This window comes from Thermobia domestica, chromosome 4 (assembly GCF_964235325.1).
Source record: "Thermobia domestica chromosome 4, izTheDome1.hap1.1, whole genome shotgun sequence".
Lineage (NCBI taxonomy): Eukaryota > Metazoa > Arthropoda > Insecta > Zygentoma > Lepismatidae > Thermobia > Thermobia domestica.
In genome coordinates, this window is record NC_137457.1 from 274,615,636 (window position 1) to 274,641,659 (window position 26,024).

At 34.1% G+C, this 26,024-nt stretch overlaps 1 protein-coding gene across 1 annotated transcript in view; it reads left to right on the forward strand.

The window, feature by feature from the left end:
- LOC145683519 (uncharacterized) overlaps positions 1-26,024 on the forward strand; it is a 375,576-nt gene that overhangs the window by 267,529 nt on the left and 82,023 nt on the right. The window contains exons 21-25 of the mRNA XM_081754860.1: positions 2,888-2,956; positions 5,821-5,854; positions 12,338-12,458; positions 19,007-19,132; positions 24,703-24,928. The gene's annotated coding sequence lies outside the window, so the exon portion shown is untranslated. The remainder of the gene's footprint in view (positions 1-2,887; positions 2,957-5,820; positions 5,855-12,337; positions 12,459-19,006; positions 19,133-24,702; positions 24,929-26,024) is intronic.

Consider the following 26,024-nt stretch of genomic DNA (forward strand, 5'->3'; position numbering starts at 1 on the left):
ACCCACGTACACTGTAATTGTCACGATTTAGGTTAAAGAAGACTGGAGGATAATGAATGTAAATTTGGAGAAATAGAATATGAGAGGCCAACGAAATCAACTGTTGTGTAGAAATACAAGTGACCTGGGATCGAACAAATTATCCTTATTAGTGGTGGTGAGCGCAAACGTAACCCCCCACCCCTCTATTCAATTGATTATACAATCAAGAAATACTGAAATATACTCACTTGACTTTTGCGTGAGATTCCAAAAGTATAACGAAATTGAATTGATTTGAGACCAATCCTGAAGTTCAGATTTTTTCTCCTAAAAAGTGAAGTATTCATTATGTAGCAAATATTCCGAAAATATTTCGAAAACAGATGAATGATCTGACTGTGAAGAAAAACAGAACTGTTTATTTATAATTTGAAGATTTTCAGTCAAACTAAAAATAAAGCAAAGGGTCAGTATGATCATCATATATATTCTGCCATAATTGTCAAGTCACTAGAAGCAACTGTGAAAATTACGTGCTCCACGGCAGTGGTCGAAGTGGGACGGTATGCAGTGGTATTCCATACCGTCTCTGGTTTTGTAGTTGTGAAGGCATACCGTCTCTGGTTTTTTAATGATTAAAACATACCGTCTCTGGAAAGTAGATGCTAAATACGTTTAATAAGTCCATTTTTATACACAGTAATTAACGAATAGGTTTGCACGTAAAAATATTTTATTTCTTATTGAGAAATAATTTCTAAGTTGATAAGACCGACATTTTTGTTACCTTTTTCCAGCCAGATGTTTTTAAAATCTGGTATCTTCAAAGAAGTTCACCTAGTTTAAATTCTGATGTGCCATATTGAATTGTTTCTTTGTTATGTATGTATATGTGTCTTCTTGCCTTAATGCGTATAAATGTCGTGTTTTGAGCATGGACAGATTTAGGAGTTGTCTGCTAATGGGGCGGATCTTCCGAGGATTTGGAATACCCCACAGTCGAGTAAGTAAACAGAGACTTTTCCCTCAGGAAGTTGTTAATATTCTCATTCGGTTTTTTTAGCATTCTCGTCTATAATTCTCTATAGTAAACCATAAGGGGATATTTTCTTTTCAGAAAGTTGTTGTTCGTAGGGGATCAAAGTCTTTCCATATCCCCCTCCTCGTTACTACAGAGAAGCTCTCCAATGATTTTGATTCATTATTTAAATAGAAAAATCTAACCTTTTAGGCAATATATCGTCACTGCATTTCATCATTTAGATAGCCTGTATGTCGAGTCAAAATCGCAATAAAACATACCGCCTCTGTTTTTTCCCACTTCGAACACTGCTACACGGTCTTCAACTAACCTCTTCGTTCTCACATATGATTATCCTGTTTTAATACAGTCAACAAATTGTATTCTTCCTCGTACTCTCCTTCTCTTTCATGCCACCATACTCTTTAGTACATCCCTCATGATACAACTCTTCCTTATCCAACGAAATAACCACCTTCTCATCATCTTCTTATTAATATCTAAAATCATTCTTTCCTCCCCCACAATTCTTAATACTCTCATTCACTTTCCGCACGAACCAGCTAATTCTCTCCAATCTTCTCCAAATTCACATTTCGAAAGGTCTTTTGTTTGTCATTTTTGCGTAATGTCTATGTTTCTGACCTAATGCTCCACACCAGCGAAGCGTCTGATTTTGTTACTATTTCCCGATATATACAGGGTGTCCCAAGAAGAAAAGGCAATATTTTGGGAAGGAGTAGTATGGGTGATTCTAAGCAAAAAAGTTTATATAAACATTTGTCCTAATCTCAACCGTTTGAGAGCTATAGGTTGTGAACCATTTTTGACTCTATCTTGTGTATTGCTCACCCTTTTGTTACTTTATAGAGGCGAAATATAGCGAATTTGAAAGACGATGGAATAGTCTTTCCAACAATATACAACATGTGGCAGTGGTATCTCTGGAAGGAAAGCTGTGGAGGGAAATTTGAGAAAGTTGAGGTTATTTAAAGAATTTGGATGGCAACACTGATTCTCAAATATCCCTCAATAACTTCTCTTCCAAAAACACTGGTGCCACATGTTGCATACCATTGCAAAGGCTATTCCATCACCTTTCAAATTCACCGTGTCCTACCTCTGTAGAATAACTACAGGGTGAGCAATATGCAATGAAAAATTAAAATTGATACACAACCTGTAGGTCTCAAAGCGTTGAGATGAGGACCAATGTTCATATGAACTTTTTTTGCTTAGAATCACCCATACTACCATTTTCCGAAGTATTGCCCCTTTCTCTTGGGACATCCTGTATATGCGTGCACAGGAAGAGACAAGTATCGATAGATAATGGTAAATAAAATCTCATGTTTAATTCATCGTATAGTTACGTTTGATGTTCAGATTATTGTAATATGGAAAGATCATACTCTCGCTAATGATAACTGTATTTTTATGTTTATTTTTCTAACACTAAACCATTTATTTATGCTTAACTAGACATATTACAAGCAGGAAAGTTCACAAACAACAACACTTCACCTCACAACCTATTGCATCCTTTACTGTTCAACTTCATATGCGAGAGATTCACAGTACTACATAGCGGTGTACTAGCGATTCCTCTCAAATACTAGATTTTAAAAATCAGTAATACAATCATGCATGAAATAAGTACAATGTTACAATGATTTGTATTACGTTCAAAGTTCTTTTGTCTCCTCTAATGATCTATTTAGGAACACACATTGCATCTACTACGCATAAGGCGCGTAAACTAGTCTGATCACCACGTAGAATCTATAAATTTCTATGTTTTTATAGTGTACAATTATTTTTATTTTGAATTTGTAGTATTTTGTTCATGAATGCAGATCTATTGAAAACAAATATTAATTACAGGATATTTCAGCATTACCTGATGTTTTGGTTATCCACCCAGAAACAGGATACGCTTTTCTGGCATTGGAGGTAAGTAGAAATACAGAAGTCACTGCAAAAAATAATAATCACCTTAAAGACTTGCTAATAGAAGTTTTCTTAGTCTCTGCTTCGATAACTCATTAGTTTTCTTTTGGAAGTTGTAGGCATACCGCATCGATGACAAGTTATTCATTAGTAAATCTTGTCATTCTAAAGCACTAAACTGAAGACTATTTCTAGTTTCACCTCTTGTCCCAAAAACTCTCACTGATGTTTCCTATTTCATTTAAATTTGTAATTTAGCAATCACGTAAGTTTCCAGCTTGAAAAATTATTAACCAAGTACATGCGATAGTATTTACTGCATACTAATTACTGTGTACATAATGGAGAAATGGAAATCTGTGGTAACTAGGAATACCTAGTAAGATTCCTGGTTTTGTTTACATTCAGTTACATGAGTCAACACTAGTCATGCTTAAAAAAAACTCCCGCGCCGTTACAGGATCTAATCAATCTTGAACCAATCCGAATGCATTAAAATCATATAGAGTGGCTTTGGGCCCTGCAAACATATACAGTTTCACCTTGAGAAATAGGGGTATTTATTGTATAGTCATCATACATACACTGGAGAATTGATATCTCTGTTCACTGAAACTATCTAAATATAGCCTATATGTTTACTTATGTTCAAATTCAACTACATGGGTCATACTTAGTCATTGTAAGAAACTCATTTCCACATCGTTACAGGATCCTCGTGAAAATTGATGTATAAATTAAGCTACGGTGTATAAATTATGTTTTTCAAATGATTCTAGTCATTTCTACATTATGTTTATCACAAGCAGAATTACAACTCATAGAACTCAGCAGATCCGGTGCCAAGCACAACACCGGATTAATGTGCTGGTGCACCATTTACGTCATAGTTAAGTTTGTTTGAGTTTAGGAAGTCAATGTAACCATTTGCTGCAATGAAGTCCAGAAAATGACTTTCCAAAATAACATAACGTACACTTTCTTACGTTTCAATGTCTAGTACATTTTTGGCAATTGATTGATATTTCGTAAGTGTAATCCAATTCTTGCGAGAGCCAGATCAATTATCCGTGCAATACCTAATTGTTTAAAATCTGGCCTTTAAAATGAAGCAATCGTTAAATTAGGAGTGCTTTGTGCTTCTTGTTCGTAATTGAAAGTTCCTTCTGAACAACTTAGCTATACTAGACGGACTCTACCTCGCCGAAGGTGAGAACACTTATCAATGCGTAGAAACTCACAGTTGATGCATCAGATCTCCACAACAATGAGATCTGATAAATCCTCAATGTAAATACTGGGGAAACCCGCACTGAGATTAAGCTGTGCTCAAAAGTATCTATACCATGTTTCATTCCGACGGTAAGATAAGCGGTGACACAGTTTACAATAGTTTATTGTTAAGATGTAAGTCTAAGAAATATGTGTCTTCTGTCTCTCCCGTCAACCGTTTCGGAAAAATTACACTGTAAAATTACAGGGTACATTCTATAGCGCTATTCAATCACAAACACTTCTATCCTACAATTTACATTATTTAGATATTATAAGTATTACATTTCAAAAATGTCTTCTAAAGCATATAATTAGGAACTCTAACCTATAGATATTTATCACTATAAAGGTAAACCTATAGCAGGCAAAAACATCAAAAGTCTTTGTTAGTAACGGTCATGAGGTGCCCGGATCATTGGGTTACTTTTAGTGGTGCGTTAAGCAAACTCCGTACTACTTAAGGAGAAGATACAGTAGTAGCTAGATATGGTGCTGGATAGTAAAAATTTATATTTTATTGGTTTTTTGTTCGAGCTATATTATTAAAGATGATGGTGACTCCTACAATATTCACAGGAAAATCACATCGGTAAAAACAAACAACAGTAGCAGGACAGTTCTCACTAATGTGTTCTACTGAACATAAATGCGAATCATTCATGTTCAACGTGTAACTGGTGTAAGTGACAGAGGAATTAAATCAACACCTCTCGTAGTATCTAATCGCAGTGAAAGAATCATACACCTCCAGTTATGTAACATGGGCATACGGTGATGACTTTCACGGGACAGATTGCTAGTAAGTGACCATAACGCTTTCACAAGTAACCAAGAGTAACTTGGACCGCTTGTGATCTGGAGTCATCATTCAACTTATGTCATGTGCATATAGTATCATGTTAATGTTTGCCGAAAACTCAAACATATAATGCTCAATGTCTCAAACCAAGGGTGAAGCGTGACTTCGGCTCTGGGATGTTTAGCCCCTCAATATCAAGAATATCAGTGGTTTTGTGCTTAAGCTTAAAATACGAGTCATTGCTCGTGATAAAGTTGTCATTCAATTAAACCATGTTTATCCTATGGACTAAATGTTTCTCTACAATAATGTGATAATCCAGTACATTGCATATACAAGAGGATGGTGTGGTTTTAATCCTTCCTTGAGAAGATTTAATGTTAAATAAACATTTAAATACCTATGCAAACACTTGAAATTAATTCAACTTGAGAGCGTGAATCTCCCTTGCTAGCCGTATACATATGCCACTGTCCCACAAAAATAATGGGCTCATTTATATAGCAGGATGTGTTACGGGGCGGTTTGACGAGCATTAGGATGGAACTGAACACTTACCCTTATCCTCCTAATCCCGGACATGAAAATAATTTATGATGTTCAATCATTTAAATTTATTTCCTTGCCCCCCTCCCCCGCAAAAAGAAAACTAGAAAGCAACGAAATATGTCTAAGAAATTTCTGTCATTTAAAATACTTACATGTTATTATTTCAATTAAGTATGTAACAATGTCCATTACAGTAAATGATTAAACATCTTAAATGTATATTTCTCTCTTTATCTTTTTTAAGGTCTCCTCCAATGCCATTTTTGGAACTTTTGTTGGTAAGCATTTTTCACTACTTTTCTCTTTCGTTCTCACGATATTTGTTAACGTGACTGAAATACATTTTTATATTTGTGTTTGATCCGTAGAATAGCATCAGTTTAGATGTTGCTGGATGGGAGGAAGGCAATATTATAAGATTTTTTTTTCATTTGTGTAATAGTTACTATGTTCTTTAATAAAATGTCTTCATTTCTCAAGGTCAGAAACAAATTATAGAAGTGAAGTTGAGATATATATATTTTTTACAGATGGATGCAAAAAGGGAATTAACACCTAAATTGGCTTTGAAAAGATCAGATATACTGTATGTTCCTAACACATTCTGTTTATGCTTATTATTAATGCATTTGCCGCAGATGTTACGCAAAGGCTATTAATATATATTTTTCTTTTGACCGGTGTTGTTTTATAAAAACTGTCAAACATTCAAAAAGCAATAGTGAAGAATATCAAATTTTGGGAGTCTAAAATTTTCAGATATTGAACTTTAAAAACAATCACTCTCCTCTGATGAATTGTGCAGATACTGTGCTAAAAATGAAGGAACAGGACTGTGCTGTTACTTGAATTTTTCAGATCTGCAGAAACAGTTAAAATTTCAATGGTAATGTATCATATTTGCTTATTACATATTGCATGCAAGAAGAAAGAAAACACTGTTCATAAATGAATTAAAAACTCCAACCGGAAGTAGGCTCAAAACTTGCAAACGGTGCGAGATATTGAAAAAGTAATCGAAAAAATCTCCCCTTTATGGTATTTCTTGCCAATTTTTGTCAAGACGTCTTTCACTTGTGTTTGTAAAAGGACATGTACAGATGTGAGGAATAACAAGGAGATTCATGCTCATATGTGAATGATGCGCTGTGTAGAGAGCGCAGGTTCAGCTAGTCTATATATTAAAACGCTGGGTTTACGTGTTTATGCCTAGTCCTTTCGACAATAAGATCTCGAAAACCACAGGTACTAGAAACGTGCCGTTTTCATTGGTCGATTCAAAATTTTGTGTAGATTAACCAGTTATCATTTAAATTTCCCAAAAGTGTGTTGTTATTGTTCTATTCGACATTTAGGGGACGTTTCGAGTCCATAATATTAACATGGTTGCAGGCCGAAACTATGGTATTGGACAACCAGCAGATAAGTTACGTATGGCAGGTTGACGGACATTGCATGCGCTTTGCTTAAATCTGAATGGCAAAACCTATTGCATGCTGGCATCTTCAAAGGCATCAAGAGGTGCAATGAGGCGAACTCAGACGGATATGGATTTATTAGAAAAATTACTTCCACCTGATATGGTGTTACTTCAACAAAACTTGCTACAAACTCACTCCAACATCTATACATAGCAATCCACTTCCTTTCTGCATTTCCTATTCTTTACTTGTGTGAGTAAGTCGACATGCACAGTGGAAAGGAGAATCATGGTCATAAAAGAACAATGCGCTGAGTAGACAGCGCAGGTCCAGCTAGTATGTAGAACAAAAGTCAGACACTTTGATATAGAGAAACAGAAACAGAAACAGAAAATTTATAAGTAAGGACGCCCCTCAGGTAAGCCCGCGTCCTGGATAGTGAGTAAGGCATCAACCAACATTCTACATGCCTCACCTCCATACTGTTAGTAGCCTAAAGTGTCTGTCGGTGGGGAGTGTGTGTACCGCGGCCTCTATCTATAACGGAAGAAATTTACACGCGAATTTGTTATTATGTGTGGATAGATAGAAAGAAGGGTAAACAAGAAGATATGAATGCGCGAGAGAAGAGTTATTTTGTTTCGATAGAGGGACAAAAAAAAACCTGGAAAACAGGAAAGAAAACCCTTATCGGTCGTACTGTATGCATAGGCAATTTACATGGCAAAACCACACTTGAAGGGGTGGTGAAAATCCATGTAAATGAGTCTGTAATTGTATGTTAATAATATTGTTTCTGTGATTGATTAAAATTTAATCTGTTATCAGGTCTGTTAGGATTAGGATTAGGATTTGGATTTCTGGGCTTTCGGCATCTAAGGCCATGTAGCCCTTCACGATTTGAGGGATGACGTCCCTCGGCGAGCACACAATCCGGGGAAAGGGAAGGAAGAAAGGATGGGGAAAGGAAGGAAGCGGCCTGGGACCTATAAGTTAGGTACCACCCCGGCAGTTGCCTGGTGTGAATGAGGAAAACCCAGGAAAACCTCATTCAGGGTGGCTGGCCTGAAAAAGCTGTTACACTTTTTCGACCGAGTGACCCCACCGGGAATCGAACCCGGGACCGCTCGCACCGAAGGCTGTTATCAGGTCTGTGTTGTCTGTAGTAGGGAAGTATTTTGTTAGTGGGGACTTTGTTATATTTTCTTTTGTCATGCAATTCTTCTGCTTGTTCCGTTGCCTCGCCTGGTCGTCGTGATTCGTTCCTGAAAAGAAACTTATGCAGATTTTTTATTAGTGTCTATTGTATATGTCTATTACCCAGATTTGTCTATCTGTGCTAATTTTATACATATTTGTACATATATACTGATATTCAGTTATGTATGCTCACGTGCTTATATATACATGCATACTTTTATATTTCCCTGTAGATTCTTATTTGGTTAATGTTTTGTTATATATATACATTTTTATTTATTCATTTTAATTTTTTATTTTTTTTTTAAATATTTTTTTAAATTTTTAATTTTTAATTTTATAATATTTTAATATATATTTTAAAAGATTTTTGTAACTGCATATATACATACACACACACACACACACACACACATATATATATATATATATATATATATATATATATATATATATATATACATCGTTCAAAAAGTCTCTATACACCTGAATTGTCACATATTCAAAGCAACGAGAAAATTATTTTACTCAACATTTATTATATTTTATGGCATAAAATCACTATGTACAGGGCGTATCATATACACACACATTTTCACACCAAATGTTGGAAATATCCCCCATGAGCCTCCAAACATGCTTGCACACGTTCCTTCTTGTTCTCAAATACTCTCACAAGTTGTTCATGTGGAATGCTATGAGCAAAATCTCGAATAGCTGTTTCGAGTTCTTGTAGCGTATGGGAGTTATAAACAGAATTATTTGCATAACCCCAGAAGTAAAAATCCGGAGGAGACAATTCAGGAGACCGAGGTGGCCACAATCCCTTTGAAATTATTCGATCTCCAAACACCTCTTGCAGTAATCTCATAGATTGGCGAGCTGTATGTGCTGTAGCACCATCTTGTATCCAAGCATTACGAATTTCGTCTTCCGTTAGTTCTCCCATGAAGTGGTGAATAATTTTACAATAATGAGTTGCGTCTATTGTTTGTCTGAAAAATATGGTGCCGACTATTCTTCTTCTGGATATTGCAATCCACACCCCTACCTTCTGGTCATGCAGAGGAACTTCATGTATGACATGTGGGTTTTCTGCACACCACAAGCATGAGTTCTGGGCATTGACGTAAACTGATAAATGGAACCTGGCCTCATCAGTAAAAAAAAAAAAAAAAAAAAAATCCAAAACATCATCAGACTTGTCCATAACAAACCGTGTAAACCATTGTTTTAGAGACCGCTAGCTAGATGCAATAATCACTTCCCTTTGCCGACTGGAATCCAAGAAAGGAACTTCACGCAAGGTGATAATATAGCATTGTTGCAAACCTTCGCATAAAATTTTATTTCATGAGACTTTGAATGCGACTTTGACTTGCCACGATGCAGGTGTATAGAGACTTTTTGAACGCTTTGTATATGCATGCACATACACACGCGGGCACACGCATACACACACACACACACACACACATATATATATATATATATATATATATATATATATATATATATATATATATATATATATATATATACAAATACATACATATACGTTCATACCTGCATTCATATACACATACATATCTATATATTTTACCATAAGCTTAAGGTAAGTACTTTTCTATATTCTGAGTAATACGAATTTTATGCGTTTAATATTAGGTGTAGTGGTCTCTTGTGTTTGGTGTAGGAGTTTATTGTATAGGTGCCAAGTGTGTTTATTAAAGTGCTATTAATTTTATGTTTGTTGTTGTAAAGAGTTTTCGCTTGGGTCTTTATTATTTCAGCAATGGGCAGGATGTTCATACTATATTGTAATGGTTTTAATCTAGTATAACTAGGACAGTTGGTGATTAATTTTATGATTTTATTTTGAAATATATGCATTTTTTTCATATTTCCTATCAGTGCATGTTCCCAAGCATTGGCTGCATATGTAAGTATCGGTCTTATAAGTGTTTTGTATAGAATTGCTTTTACATTACTACTAATGTTTTGGCTTGCTAATAGCGGATTCAGTTCTGAAAGTGGGCCAGTGGCCTTGCCTATTTGCAGCTTGGTGTGTTCTTTGAAATCTTGGTTTCTGTCCAGGGTGACACCGAGGTATTTTGCTTTATTAGACCAGTTTATTGGGGTATCAAAAATTTCAACGGTTTGTAAAATATACAGCCTTACATTTAGTACTATTTATTTTTATTTTCCATTTGTTAAACCATTCTTCAATTGTCGGAATGTGTCTTTGAATATATTTTACTGCCTGATTTGGTTGCCAGCTATAAGAATATATACATGTGTCATCAGCAAAGAGTGCTATGTTGGTGTCTATATGTTTTGGTATGTCGTTTACATAAATACTGAAGAGTACCGGACCTAAGAGAGATCCCTAAGGGACACTTGCTTCTATTCTTCGATGGATAGATTAAGAATTTGCAACTAATACGTACAATTTATGTTTTTTCAGGTATAAAGAGATTAGTTTAATGTAAATATCTGGTAGGCCAATGTCAAAAGCTTTTTCTATGTCTAGTAATACTGCTACTATACTTTGTTTTTTGTTAAATTTATGTTATGTTTATGTCATGACTCTAATTAGTTGGTGTGTGGTAGAGTGGTGGTTTCTGAAGCCGAACTGCTCTTTTATTAATACATTTTTATTTTGTATGTGTTTTATTTTAGTTAATATAATTGAGTCAGTTAGTTTAGCTAGCGTGTTCAGTAAGCTAATTGTTCTATAGTTTTGTGGAAATTTAGGATATTTTCCTGATTTCGGTAATGCAACTATTCTTCCTGTTTTTCATTCAGTGCGAAAGTGGGCTAGTCTCATTATTGCATTTATGATTTTGACTAAAAAGGAATTTGTATCATTTGCATAGTTTTTGATACAAATATTTTGAATGTTGTCAGGACCTGCAGCTTTGAAAGGCTTTAGTTTCTGTATTAATTTGAACACTTCTTTCTTGTTTGTTTTTCTTGCTGACGTTAATGGTTGACTCTCTAGCAATTCATTTACTTGTCTTTTAACTTGCCTTTCATTGTTGGGATATATTACTAATGCTGAAAGATATCTGAAAATGTTATAACGTGTTCATGGTTTACAGTTTTTCAATAGAAAGAGTCACATGAACTGTTGGTTTTGCAAGATGGAACTCCCGCTCGTTACACCTTGCCTATAAGGCAATGACTTGATGAACGCTTCGCATGACATTGGATAAGTTGCCAGGCTCTTTCAGAATGGTTAGTGCGAAGTTCAGATCTCATCAGAGCGACTTTTTGTGTGAGGGTGGACCAAGGAAAAAGTGTTTGCAGCAAACCACAAACTCTTGATGAATTTGGAATAATATCCGTGAGGTCATAAGTGATGTTCCTGCTGAGGTTTGAGAAAGGTTGTAGCAAACGTATCTAATCATTTGAGACAGTGTCAAGAAAATACTAGAGCACACATGCATTGTAACTTTGGAAAAGATAATGGCATATAATAAACAACATGTGTGCAAAAGATTGAGTTTATAAATACAACATTTTAGGAGGGAAATATATTAAAAATAAGGCGTGATTTCAACCCAATCTGTATATCATGTGTGTCCAAAAAGGATGTGAAATTGAGAGTTTGAAAATTCCTTTGATTAAACTTTACAACATCACTAATTTATATAATTAATTCTATTGTAATAAACAATGAATTAAAGATGTTTTTATGTCGCACGGCATACTATGTTACTTTGTATTAGTGAAGTATTGTAGCGTGCCAGTTGAACAATTTCACGAATCACCCTACGCGATACTTCCTCTGGTAACCTTGAACTGACTCCAGGCGAATCTTTGAAAATGAGCATCATATTTGTTTGACAGACCAGATTTCTTAGTTCAGGAGTCCTCAACTTCAGAAAACAGAATCTATATTGAGAAAATCATGAAGTCGTTATATGCAAATGGAATCTCGAGCTACTAATTTTTTTTTCGCTATGTTAAAGAGTAGCATTCATTTGCATAGTTTATACTTTTTTTTATGAATTTGTAGACAGTGTCCTTCATAAGTATTTTATACACATGAATTAGCGGACAGCGCTCATTAAAGTCAAAGTGCTTTCCTTTTATGATTTCTGATAATTTTATATATATTTCCATATATTTCAGGAAATTCATGTGTATTTCTACACCTTGGTGCAAACACGTTATTTCGTCTTAGAATTTTGACATCAGTTTCTTCTTCAGAAGATATTGTTAAACAAACAAAAATAAACATAATGCATTTATTGTAAGTATATTTTTATTCACTCGAAGCATATAAACTCTGTTCATTCTTTACTTTTTCTTAACTGTAATCTTTTTAGTGTAATTTTCCGTCATTTAAGCTTCTATTTCCTCTGAGATCTGTTGATCCATATTTCTTTAACGTTAAATTTGGTACCATTTCAACCACTGACCTTAAACGAACACCTCAAATGAATAACACACTTTTTGTAAAGAAAAATATTCAGTCTACTTTCCTTTCTGTTGCACTTCCCCTTGATTACCATATAAAAATTCCTTAGAAGTCTTCGATTATTTCATTTAATCTCAAACTTCTAGTGCAGCCCAAACAACATATCCCACTTCATTCATGTATTTTTCTTTGTCTGAATCAAAAACCACTACCGATTTGATTATCCTAAGTAAATAAGGGAGCTGTTTTTTTTAATTTGCTTTTCTAAATAGCCGCCGACCTTATTTTGCGTGTTCTACGTGTAACATATACAGAATATCCATACGAACATCAAGGGAGAGGGCATGGGAGGCCGACAAATTATTTTTGTCACATCTTGTAACATTTCTAATTGGATAAAAAATTCTAAAAAGAAAAATGATGTTGTTAGGCTTGACACCATTCATCATAAAACGTACTTGCTTAGTTTTTAATGTTTTGTTTTTTTCTATTTATAAATAAAGAAAGGTTTAGAGCCTCAGAAACCTCCCTTGGTAATACTAACGGACTATTCATCGCATACGTAGTTACATGCCAGTGTTTTGGCTATTTTACTTTCCTTTGAAATAATTTTGGTATTACAATATGCACGGGCACTCTTAACTATTATTCTGATTCTGCGTTCCCAACAACACATGATAAATATTAAGTATATATATATATATATATATATATATATATATATATATATATATATATATTCCTGATTATTTCCTTGGCACCTGAATATTTTATTTTTTATTAGTATATGTCTTCAAACCTGTTAACATCTAAATATGTCACTTTATATTATAATCACATCACACACACACACACACACACACACACACATATATATATATATATATATATATACATATATATATATATATATATATATATATATATATATATATATATATATATATATATATATATATATATATATTATAAAGAGAGAGAGAGAGAATCAAGTTTCAGTACTGATGGGAAAGAACTATGCTGCTGCAACACTGGTGTTATTAAGCATTATAATTAGAATATACAAGCAGAAGCCTGCAACACTGACTGAAGACGCATATTTGATAGGAAATTATTACTTCGTTATTCCGTTACTGTATGTGGAAATCTGCAACAGCATGGAACAATAGCAAATCGTGCTCCTCGCCAAAGTAGAATTGAGAAAGAACTTAAAGAATTTTTAAATGAGTCAGACATAGAAGGTCGTGAGCTCGAAGATAGCAAAGTGAAAATAAACCTGCAAAATTTCATGCAGGAGACAGTGAATTAAACATTTTATTTGATAATGCAAATGGAACGAATGGAAGCAGTGGTACGTTTGTTGCAGTGAATACCGTGTAATATACATGATGCTGTAGTTGTGTTAGTTTGCAAAACTGATAGACAAGTGGTAGCTTGTGTGCTTACGTTTTACATCTGCATTTCACAGGTGCAAAAAACTCACGTTGTGCTGATAGAAAATTTGTAATTTTATGTTGGATTGGCAACACTGCTTCTGTGACACCTAGTATAGAGACCAATGAAGGTACTTCATACTGTCTATATTTTCGCGGAAACAAAATTTAAAAGAATTTCGCCATTCCAAGGACAACCGGGATAGGAAGTATGAAAGGCTAATCCTGAATTCACTAGAATACTCAAGTATAACTCCACTCTTCCCCACTCCACCCTACTTTATCATACTTCCACCGAAATGCAACTAGAAGTCACCTTTGCATATACGCTACACTGTACTAAGTTGCTATTGATCTGTATGGTAGGTTTTCTATACAAGTAAATAAAATGAATAGGCCATTGTTGCTGACATAGATAAAAATTGTAACGTAAACAATTACACACATAGTTGGCAACACTCTACTTAGAAATCTAGTAATAATAGAAAATAAAAATATGTGATTCTTACACATCCCAAATTCATATCAGACAGGATAAATTATTTTAGGAGAGAAATAATGGCCTTGAAGTTGTGGGCCTCAGAGATCCCCCCCCCACTTGGTGTTTAATGTAACCCCAAAATTCCTTGGTGTTCCTAGGGATATATATATATATATATATATATATATATATATATATATATATATATATATATATATATATATATATATATATATATATATATATATATATATATATATACATATTAGGATGGTAAAACAAACAAATGCAAAAAAAATAACTTGTTCAAAATAATTCTCCACAAGACTTATTTCTTTTCTAAAGTCATACGCTACTTACCTGAAAAATTTCAGCCCTATTCTGTATTTACAGGTCGCTCCATTTTAAATCTTTTTGTTCATGTAGTATTACCAATGATGTAATGCTAGAATTTTTGGGAGGTATACGCTGGACCGTTTTATATTATAGCCTATGCCCACCTCCGTATATACTGGCTCATTCGTACATTTAACGTAAATATATTCTGCACTATAAAAATATTAGGTGGGTAATGGGTATACGTCCCATTACATTCCTGTATACTACATTATAGATGTCAAGACTACAATGTAATTTAGCACACTAGCTGTGCTAATAACCGAATTGATATAAGTTCGTAGCTTTCATTATAATCACCAGATGGGGAGATAATATTTTTTCCAAGAAGTTTGTTAATTGTTAAAACAAATGACTGTAGTGATGACGTAGCTGAAAGAGCTAAAAGTCTCATCCAATAGTATAAAGAGGCCTTGACAAAAGACGAGGAACAGAAGCAGATTAGTCTTCGATTGGTTGAAATCCATCGTAAAAATGTTACAGCTCCACTGAAGAAAGCGTTTCTGTAACCTGAGAATACAAATATGCAAATACTAACATTTTGCTGTGAAAAGGTTTGACAACAACTAACAAAAAAGGCAAAATGGAGCGACCCGTAAATATTACTTAATTGTACTGAAATTTTGTTAGTTGTTTGTATACATCGAAGGGAATAAAATAAGCCTTGTGGACTCCCGATCACTGCTGTTACTTTTGTTTTGTGGACCACTTAAATATATATATATATATATATATATATACAGGGTGGCCCATTTTAATCTTTCCACGGAAATATCTCGAAAACTGAGCTAAACAAAAATTCAAATAGGATATACTATGGGGCAAATCCAATGGTGATGTCGCGGTGCTCCCCAGGGCCGCTCTTAAAGGGGGCCCGGGCTCAAATTTAAAAGTTTAAATGGAAACATGGGGCGAGTAACACCTCGTTCGATAGATCTTTAAAAACTAAAAAAAAAACGATATGGTAAAAGATTTCTCATATCGGTCACCGTATTCAAAATGGCCAACAAGATATGTTATCTGTATCAGGTAAACGTCCAGTAGCACTAATATGAAAACGGTTGATCATAAATGAACCAAACAAAAACTCAAATAGAAAAGTCATGGGACAAATGGAATGATGTTGCCGTGGTGTTTCCCAGGGTAGCCTTTCATGAGGGACCTGGCCCAACTTAGAAATTTTATACGAAGATATGATTCAAGTGATACCTCGTTCGATAGATCTTCATACACTAAACAGCATTGTGGCAAAAGATTGTTCATATGGGGCACCGTTTTCAAAATAGCCGCCAAGATATGGTGCCTGTATCAGATAAAAGTCCAGTACCACTAATATGAAAACGGTTGAAGATAATAACGGATGTTACCTGTACAGGTAACCGGATCTGTACCTGTACAGGTACAGATAACATACCTTGGCGGCAATTTTAAATACGGTGACCGATATGAACAATGTTTTGCCACTTCGCCTTTTAGTTTTTTTTAAAGATCTATCAAAAGAGGTGTTATTCGCCCCATGTTTCCATTTAAAATTTTAAAGTTGGGCTCCGGGCCCTCTTCAAGAGCGGCCTTGGTGGGCATCGCGACATCACCATTCGATTTGCCTTATGGTATTTCCTATTTGAGTTTTGGTTCAGTTCATTTATGTTAAACCGTTTTCGAGATATTGTGGAAAGATTAAAATGGGCCACCCTATATATATATTCTTTTGAAGACATTTTAATAACTTCCATTATTGGAATAATTTTGCTCTGCTGGCTAAATAATAGAGCTTTCACTTCTGGTTCCAAGGACCATGTATATAACCCAGTGGCGTATTTAGGGGGGGGGGCTTCCGAGCTTAAGCCCCCCCCCCCGAAATCTTACTTACTATAGTAAAGCATATGAAATATTTTGCAAAATTTTCACATTTTCAGGCAAAGCCCCCTCCGAAAGTTAGCAAAGCCCCCCCCCGAAACAAAATCGTAAATACGCCACTGATATAACCTAAATGTTATAGCCTACTAACAGTTATGAAAACCATGTTAAACGGTTTGACTGGTGTATTAATTCCTACGTTGGTTATATTTGTAATTATTTATTATTTCCTGCTTGTATACTGAAAATTCTTATCTATAATTGAATTGTCTCGCCACTTTTATTGTATTGTTATATCAACGTCCTCTGTTGTGTAATCTTGAACACATACCATATAGTTATACTTAGTTCTAAACCATAAGAATAAATCTAAGTCTGAAGAAGAACGTTTATTTTGAACTCGTGACATAATATGCAGATGTGACCACGTAGAGTAAGTTCAACTGAAGCGTCGTGGAAAACAAGGGTAAGAACGCCAGTGATCATTTCTAAAAACAATGTTTGTATAAAATCATTAATTTTTCTGTGCTTACTGTGATTAGCCAAGAGATGATATTGGCTGGTTCTCTATTGTCTCATTTAGGAAGCAAACCTTTGAACTAAGTGATAGCTGTAAATATATGTTTGACTGATTCATCCTTCTTTCCTGAACACATCAATTAAAAAGATTAAAGTTGCTTGCGGAACAACTTTTAAAGAAAGAAGTTTTCAAGCGAGCTTCTGTCACTCATACTTTTGGGGAGGGTGATGTGTGGTCAGCACCTCATGACTACTCGTCCTTAATGCTGGCTTTCTATGCAAGAGTTCACTTCCTCTTTCTTTTAAAGTAGCTTTTCCATTATCCTCGTGACGCTTTGTGTATAGCACAATGCCCTTTTTCTTTGTTGAATACTGACGGTCGCATACTTTTCCTTCGACCACTACTTAACTTCGCTGGTCTAACGCTATGTGGTATTCTAGAGGGGCGGGGGTTGACCTCGGTGTATTATTTTTCGGTGCAATATCTTCTGGCTTTCAATATTTGAATTCGATCACTTCTAATTTAAAGTGGAAAATAAATATTGAAACGGAATATGGCACAATCAGGAGCCAAAGTTTTGCTCCTTTATGTACATAATTACTAATGGAATCTATTAAACGAATTAAAGGAGAATTGTGGAGCATCAGCGACTTGCCTCTAGTAATATATAAAAATCGCATTATCAAATTATAAGTGGCATAAGTTTTACGTTTTTCTGAAGATCTGAATCGTGGAAACAAAGGCAGTTGCTTCTTGAGAAACTCAATAACGTGTGAAAGTACGTCTGATTGTAGGAACGAAGATATTCCCTTTGTGAGAAACTTATTAACAGCTACGACTATATCGAGACAAAAAAGCAGTAGTCCTAATTGCTAAGAAAACCTTTGCTGAGACCTAAAATTGCATCCCATAATCTGTTCAAACTTTAAGCTGAACCTCATTGATTAAAAAAAAAAAAAAAAAATGTTGTGTAGTTTACTACGAATACATTCGTCCTAGCAATCCTAAGATACCGAGAGTTTGGAAATGGAACATGGATGTTGCACCGAAGTGATACTCTTGCTATTCGTCTGTCATTCCTCATTATGTAGTTGTTGCTAGAAACGATAACAAAAATCTTTGAGTTTTTTATGTCCCACGATTATGCCGGTGAGGCTAAAGGAGACGGTGATGATGAGTAATGAATAAAATGGTGAAATGAAGAAAGTATGAGGAAACGAGAAAGTGGCGGGGCTGAGATCGAAACCGGGACCCCAAGCACCAGAGGTGAACGCTCTACCCCTGAGCCACCACGGCCCCAAGAAACGATAAAATTACTTTATTGTAAACACAGTACACGCATTGTTAGGTACCTGAAATCCTTTCTCCAAGTAGAAATTCACCCTGAAAAGTCGTCGTTTCCAGTACAAAGAAGGGATTATAGAACTATATGCTTCGAGATATTCAGGTTATTTTAAATAGTGTGTCCAAGACACACTTTGAACTATGTATTAGCGAAGTCGTGTTCTTTTAATTTTATGTTTTTTTTTCTCTTTTATTCCTATAAGCTAGTAAGTTTCAATTTTATTGTTTTCATGTTTATTAGTTCAACTTGTACGTAGTTCATCAACTATTAGACACTTTTATTTTTATTTTGCACAATATCCTAACGATTTCTGTACTGAGTAATATTCAATCTCACTTTTCGTTTTAGGAATCAAAGTGTATTATTTAAGTGAATTAGGTACCACAATCAAGAAACTAATGCAGACAGTATATTTTCAATTACTTTTTAGTGAAGAATGTTTGTTTCTAAATGAAGAGTTATATTCGATTCATGGTGAGTTTGGCAAATTTTACATTAAAGTAACCAAAAGAGTTAAAGTATGTAGTTATAGCTAGATACGTTGATTTTTACTACTGAAGTAAACAATTCTTAACTTTCTTTACTTATTTTATACGATATTAGCTAAAATATGCTAAACCCAATCAGTAGATTGTGCAATATATTATAACACTATCTGTAATACTTATACACATTTATGGTTCCTAGATTCCCTACATACCTGTACATGATGGTAACTACTTGAGTTTATTTTAAAAATCAGTTCCAATGTTTTTACATTAATTCGAGACTTAATCGATAATACAATCTTTTGATTCTTACTAAGTCTTGTACACGACGGTTAATGACGCTTTTATTTCAATTATTCACATAATCTGTTCTATTCAGGATTGTAATTTTGATAACTTTAGTGAATCTGTCACTAAAAATTTAAACTATCTCCCAATATGTATATTACTACGGTGGTTATTAATCAACAGGCGCGGCTGCTGCTTAAGATTATATGTTCTTATAACTGCCTATTTTTACATTTACAAAATGTTTCTGAGATACAAAAGTTGCATCTGAACAAACAAGTGCCCTTTCCTTGTAATAACTATCGGTCAGGAATTTCTATGTAAGAAGTAAACAAAACAAACAGTGTTTCTATGTATATTTCCATAAGCAGCCAGGTTGCAGGATCTACAGAGCTTTCAAAAAAATATGAGAAATAGAGTTTTTTTGTACGACGTATATATTTTTTTATTATTTTAAAATTAGTATATCTATAATAAGTAGTGAAATGAACTTTAGCATTTCAACACCTTTTGTATTGCTAGAATTTGTATTAACATATCTCAGTGAATGAGCCAAATTGACACTCGCGGGTTTCAATGTGGCATATAATGATTTTTTAAAGTTTAAAATATATTACATCAACGCCATCTATTAAACTACGAGTAAAAATAGTAGTTTAGTCGTTGTCCAGCGGATGTAGTAGCAAATAAACCAAGTAAATAACATTCGACATTGGACGAAATCTGTGAAAATCACATGGAGTTCAAAAATAATAATTAATGTAAATTATCATTACGGTACAAGTCCAGAATCTGGAGCAATGCAAGAATTCATTATATATTTATTTCCTTCACTACGAAATCGACTGACTGTACTTCTAAATATTATTTGTTATAGAGGGAGTTCCATTTCTGGTGGAGATTGTTTTCCAAGAGAGCTTTATAGTTATGACCGTAATTCATAGTTTTCGCGGTCGCTGAGATCAATGGGGAAGCTCGGAACGCATTCACCCCATTCGGCTGTGGGCCTGGTATCACCGGGGAAAAGATACCGAGACATGTATAAATAATCCAAAATGACCGATACTAGTGTCAAATCCATAGTTTTCGGAGTTGCTAAGATCAATGCTGACACTTCCATTTGCGATGACTTGCAACTTCAGCTACCATTGTATGTGGGGTCGGGGTCACCTGCGGGCAGAGTTACCGAGACATGTAAGAATGAGCCAAAATGACCGATATTAGTGTCAAATCCATAGATGTCGCGGTGGCTGAGATCCATGGTGAAACTCTGATCGCATTAACTTCCTTGCGGGTCGGGGGTCACCAGGGTGGGTACCGAGACATGAAAAAAATAATCCAAAATGATCCATATTACTGTCAAATCTATACTTTTCGCGGTCTCTGAGATCAATGGTGAAGCTCAAGATCGTGTTTACTTTGAAATTTTGCCCCTATCAGCTAAAGAACGGGAGCCATAATAAAGGGGTCATCGAGACGTAAAAATAATCTAAAATGGCCGATATTAGTGTCAAATCCATAGGTTTTGCAATCACTACATTGAATGATGGTATTTCCACAGACGTTGACTTCAAAATACAGCCCCCATCGGCTGGGAGCCATAGGCATTTTTGTTTTAAATCGAACCAGGAGATCTCAGGGAACGTTTATCGGGATATATAAAAGTAGTAGAAAATGACAGATTTTTTTCGTTCAGTTTGTTTGTATAGGTATTTTATCTGACCCATGCAAAGAATGGGTATATTCAACTAGCTCTGTGTTTTCCTATACTGTGCCTCGGTAACACAATTACCATAAATAACATATTCCAATATCCAAGGTTCGGTACACCAACTAAATCAATAAAATGAAATGTATACACTTACCAGTAATTTTAAACAGCTAAACTATTAACAAATTATAAGAAAGAAGTGGACCGTCGTCAGTAAGTGCCAGGTTTGACTCCTTCTCATGTCCCTAAATACCTTAGGAATAGGCGAAGTACTACACTACATTACACATCAGACTAGTAATAAAGATGTTCTACTTTTCGTCAGCAAAGAATAATAATTACTGCATTTAATTTAAAACTACAAAAGAAAAAATTGAAAATTAATACTTTACATTTACCAATATGAAACAAAGATTATTACCATTCACTAGCACTACAAAACAGACAGCAAACAACACAAACGTAAAAGTTTTTAATAAGTTAAAAAAAAAAAGAGAAAATTTTCCGAATTTCACAGTGTTGATATGTTTCCTTTCTCCTTTTTTCTCATGCATAGCAAGTTATAAATATTTCATTTTTGTAATCAAGATATGTGTTCCTATTCTATGGTAACCACGAAGAAAATGGGACGGTGTGATAGTTATTCGAAAAAAGATGCGCGGGTGCGCTGATACGTTTACTATCACAAACAAAGGCAATTCCTATCATCACTGGAATATCATTATCGCAATTTACGAAGACATCGTTATTAAAACATGCTCTTCCTCCAAACTATGCTCGTTGAGACGCATTATTTTCTGCATTGCTTCTGAGGGTCGCTAGAGGACACGGAATAATACACTTATACTATGAAATATAGTTAAATTAGAATGTTTTTATAATATAATGTTAATAGTATTCCACTTTGTGGAAAATATTTTGTTTACTCCGATATCACAAATTCGTCATTTTGGAAGTATTAATTTTCCATCAATCTTTGATTTTGCGATTATATGGAAGTTACACACAAACTCTTTATGTCACAGGCAGGTGATAATGTCCATGCGAAGCATGGGTGACTAATAATCATGGGAGGGGAAAGAATTTGCTTTCTTAGTTAGGCTGGTTTTGTTAGTATTCAAAATCCTAATAAATAGGATATCCCTGTGGGTTGGATTTTTGATTTAATAAAATAAGTATCCGCAAAACTTGGAAAGATAAGTAAAATTTCTAGATAAGATAAGTTCTATTCCACTGGAGTAAACTGAAGTAGTGTTATAATGATTTTCCAATGCACATGTTCCAAAATATTCACAATTTAAGTTCATACAATCAAGAAACGGAAGATACGCAAACAGCCATTTTTTAAAGTACGAGGTCTTTTGTTTTGAATAAAGTCTTTTTTTTTAATGTTCACTTGTAATTTTTATTTTGAATTTCAAACAAAACTTTAAATGAAATACAACAAAGAAGGAATAAAATTCTCAAATATACTCGAAGTACTAACACAATTATATACCTTGGTAATATTGCACAGCAACATTTTTTGTACCATACAACACAAATATTCGTGAAATTTGATCATTATCACTTTATATGGCATAATGTTAGTATACAAACACATTGATTTTATTTATATAGTTCATGTATTTTATTCACTTATTTACTTCACTTTGTGTCGTCTTACATACTAGTACACAATATTATTACTTAATTAAACAACTTTAAATGTATATATTAGTACTTAAATCAAGGACATTTCATTGAAATAATAATGTGTTTGAGTGTGTGGAGAGAGAGAAAGAGGAATATTCATTATAGGCCTATATTCTTATAAATTGTATGTAATGTTAACTGTTTCAGTACAAGAGCTATTTTCTAAAGCCTAGCAAGCAATTATAAGCATAGTTCATTTCGAGTTTCAGAAGGAATCACATAAAATAGGACTATAAGAGTATATGCCTCACATAGAATATAAAATATAATTTAATAGAATATATAAGATAATTTTCGCATGGAAAGAAACCATATTATTAATACACGCTACGTAAACCCATTCAACGTTGGCAAAACTTAAGTCCATGCGTGGATTTTACGGCAGGAAATAGGAGAAACATCTGAGTGAAGGTTACATCTGGATTTCAGGGCTTCGGTTACAATCAACGTGAAGCACACAGTAGGCTTCTTGTCACTCAACGTGTAATTTTCTTATTTTTTATTCTTGAACTACAATCTCTTATGATTAACCTTCGAGGCTAAGGGAAACTAAGGGAGATGAAGTGATATGGATTACAATGGTAGAATAAAAAAAATAGTTGATGAAAGCGGGACAACCACGAGAAAATCCATGAAGAGAGTAAGCCTATAACTTCGAAACCACAAGTTCTTTTAATAAACTGCAAAAAGAGAGCTAGTGCTCGTATCTTATTCAGAACTGATTTAAACAGGGATACAAGGAATTAAGGGTATGACAAGGACATCCAAGTGAAGATTATTCGAAAGTTGTACTATTAAATTTGAAAGATATTTATTAAGAAACTTACATAGTGAGAACTATACATCCGTATGAATAAACTTATTAGTTTGACTGATGTTCGTATACATGGGAACATATTACATTTTCCTTCTTTACTCAACGTTATTCACGTAGTACAATAGGCATTTAGAAACATAATATCATTACTAGTTTAAGGCGTAGCGAAATACAACTCATATTTTATCATGAGTGTTATATTCATTTTGGTTTTAGTGTACTAATAAATTTTAAACAGTTCAAGATTCAGAAGAATGTAAAGGTGCTAATAACATGTTCCCTAAGATACTGAATCAATTTCAGTAAAATTCATATCATCATATTTTACCGTCTTTGTTGTATGTTGATCAACTCTGAAACTTAAAATTATTAATTTCTTGCACTTCTGGTGTGGGTGGAGGTTTAATCAAAAAGAGGGAACCTATTCTTAGAATGCTAAATCAGTTGCAGAAAATCTCTTCTTGATTTACCTTATCATTATTTTGATCATTGTAAACCTATACTGAGACCGGAAGTCAACCATTTCCGTTTCTGGTACTGTTACGAGAAAAAATTGCAAGCTCTCTTCTTACAATACTGAACCTGCTACAAAAACTGCTTATTCATATTTTTCAACGTTTTGATTGTATGAACATCAACCGAGATGGTTAATTTCTATCACTTCATATTTGAATAGAAAATAAACGGAGTTAATTTTGTATATTCTTTAGAGATGAATCGATTGAAGAAAAAAAATGTTAATATCTCTGAATCTTTTTGGTTTGTTATTGTCAATATACAGATGGACGGAATGATATAGCCGTTGTATGAGGTTTCCAACACTAGTGGATAGCATAGTTCTGTAATCGAAAACGAAAGAGAGATTATTATAATATATAAATTTTATTTAGATATTTTTAACTACCAAATAGGAGTATAAAGTCAATATAAATTGCTGAAATCAGGTGATAAAAATTAAGTAAAGATTTTAAACAAACTTTGCCTTTAACACTTTGTCGCAAATTATTCTAAAATTTTCATTAGATACTTTGATTTTTTTTTTCAGGCACAAATCGAAATATAAATAAAATTGATACAAACTTGCATATTTAGTTCTCGAACATCAATTGATATGTAATTTATTTTCAATATTATTGATTGAAGGACATATTTAACTGCTAACTAACACAAATTCTGGCCTATTGATGATCAAAGGAACTGTCGTCCATTCAACCACAACAAAAAAAAACCATCAGACAACTATGGCTTGTTGCTTCATGGAGAGTGTGTATGTAAGTAAATTTAATGAAGTGTTTGCTTTAAATATGTAACATATTCTGTGTTATAGTATGCTCGTACAAAGTAAATTTTATTTAATATACTTCTGCTACTAACATCATATTAGGAATGACATCATTAGGAACACGAGTGTATCATTTTCCGGATAAAGCTTAGGAGTTAAATGTGTAATCTTGCTAATATTAATATGAAATTACATATATAATTTAATTTAAATATTTCTTGCAAAGGTGTGTAGGAAATTTTCATATTCTGACTACAAGAAATTTCTGAATTAGCAAGAGATCAATTTAATTCAATGCATGTCCTACGAAGACACAAGGCTATAGTTTCGGAAAAATATTTTATACTAGTTGTTGAGTATGTGTAACTTAAAACAGATGTTGTTATATAACACATTCGAACATAGTTAATATTAAGGAGTAAAATCTTTGTCATTTTTATGTGTTTCTATTTGATTCAAAGATCTCCTACTTGCAAATTATATTTTTCTACACTCATTTAAATTTTAGCTGTAGGCTTGAATTTTGTAAATCCGTTAAAACTGTTGCTTCGTAATGGCACGGATAGAATTGGAAGATAGAAAGAAAATCAATACTGCAATGTTATGAGTTTGCAGTTCCTTTTATTATATAACTAACTAACTCTATGGCCTATGGAACCCGGAGGTTCAACGCCGCGTTCACAAAAGCTCTCCACTGACTACTATCCTTAGCTAACTGCATCCAGTTTCTACTTTGTATTCCTATCTCTGCAAGATCCATCTTAATATTATCCTCCCATCTGCACCTAGGTCTTCCTAATGGTCGTTTTCCAATTGGTCTTCCAGTTAAGATTTTGAAAGCGTTTCTACTTTTTTCCATTCTAGCTACATGACCTGCCCACCTAAGCCTCCTAGACTTGATGACACTAACAATGTTGGGTAAACCGTATAAATTATGTAGTTCCTCGTTATGAAGTTTCCACCATTCCCCATTCCCGTTCCTCTTGGGTCCGAATATTCGTCTCAGGATTTTGTTCTCAAGTACTTCCAGTTTATGTTCTTCCCTCAGTGTAAGCTACCATGTTTCGCATCCATATAGAACAACA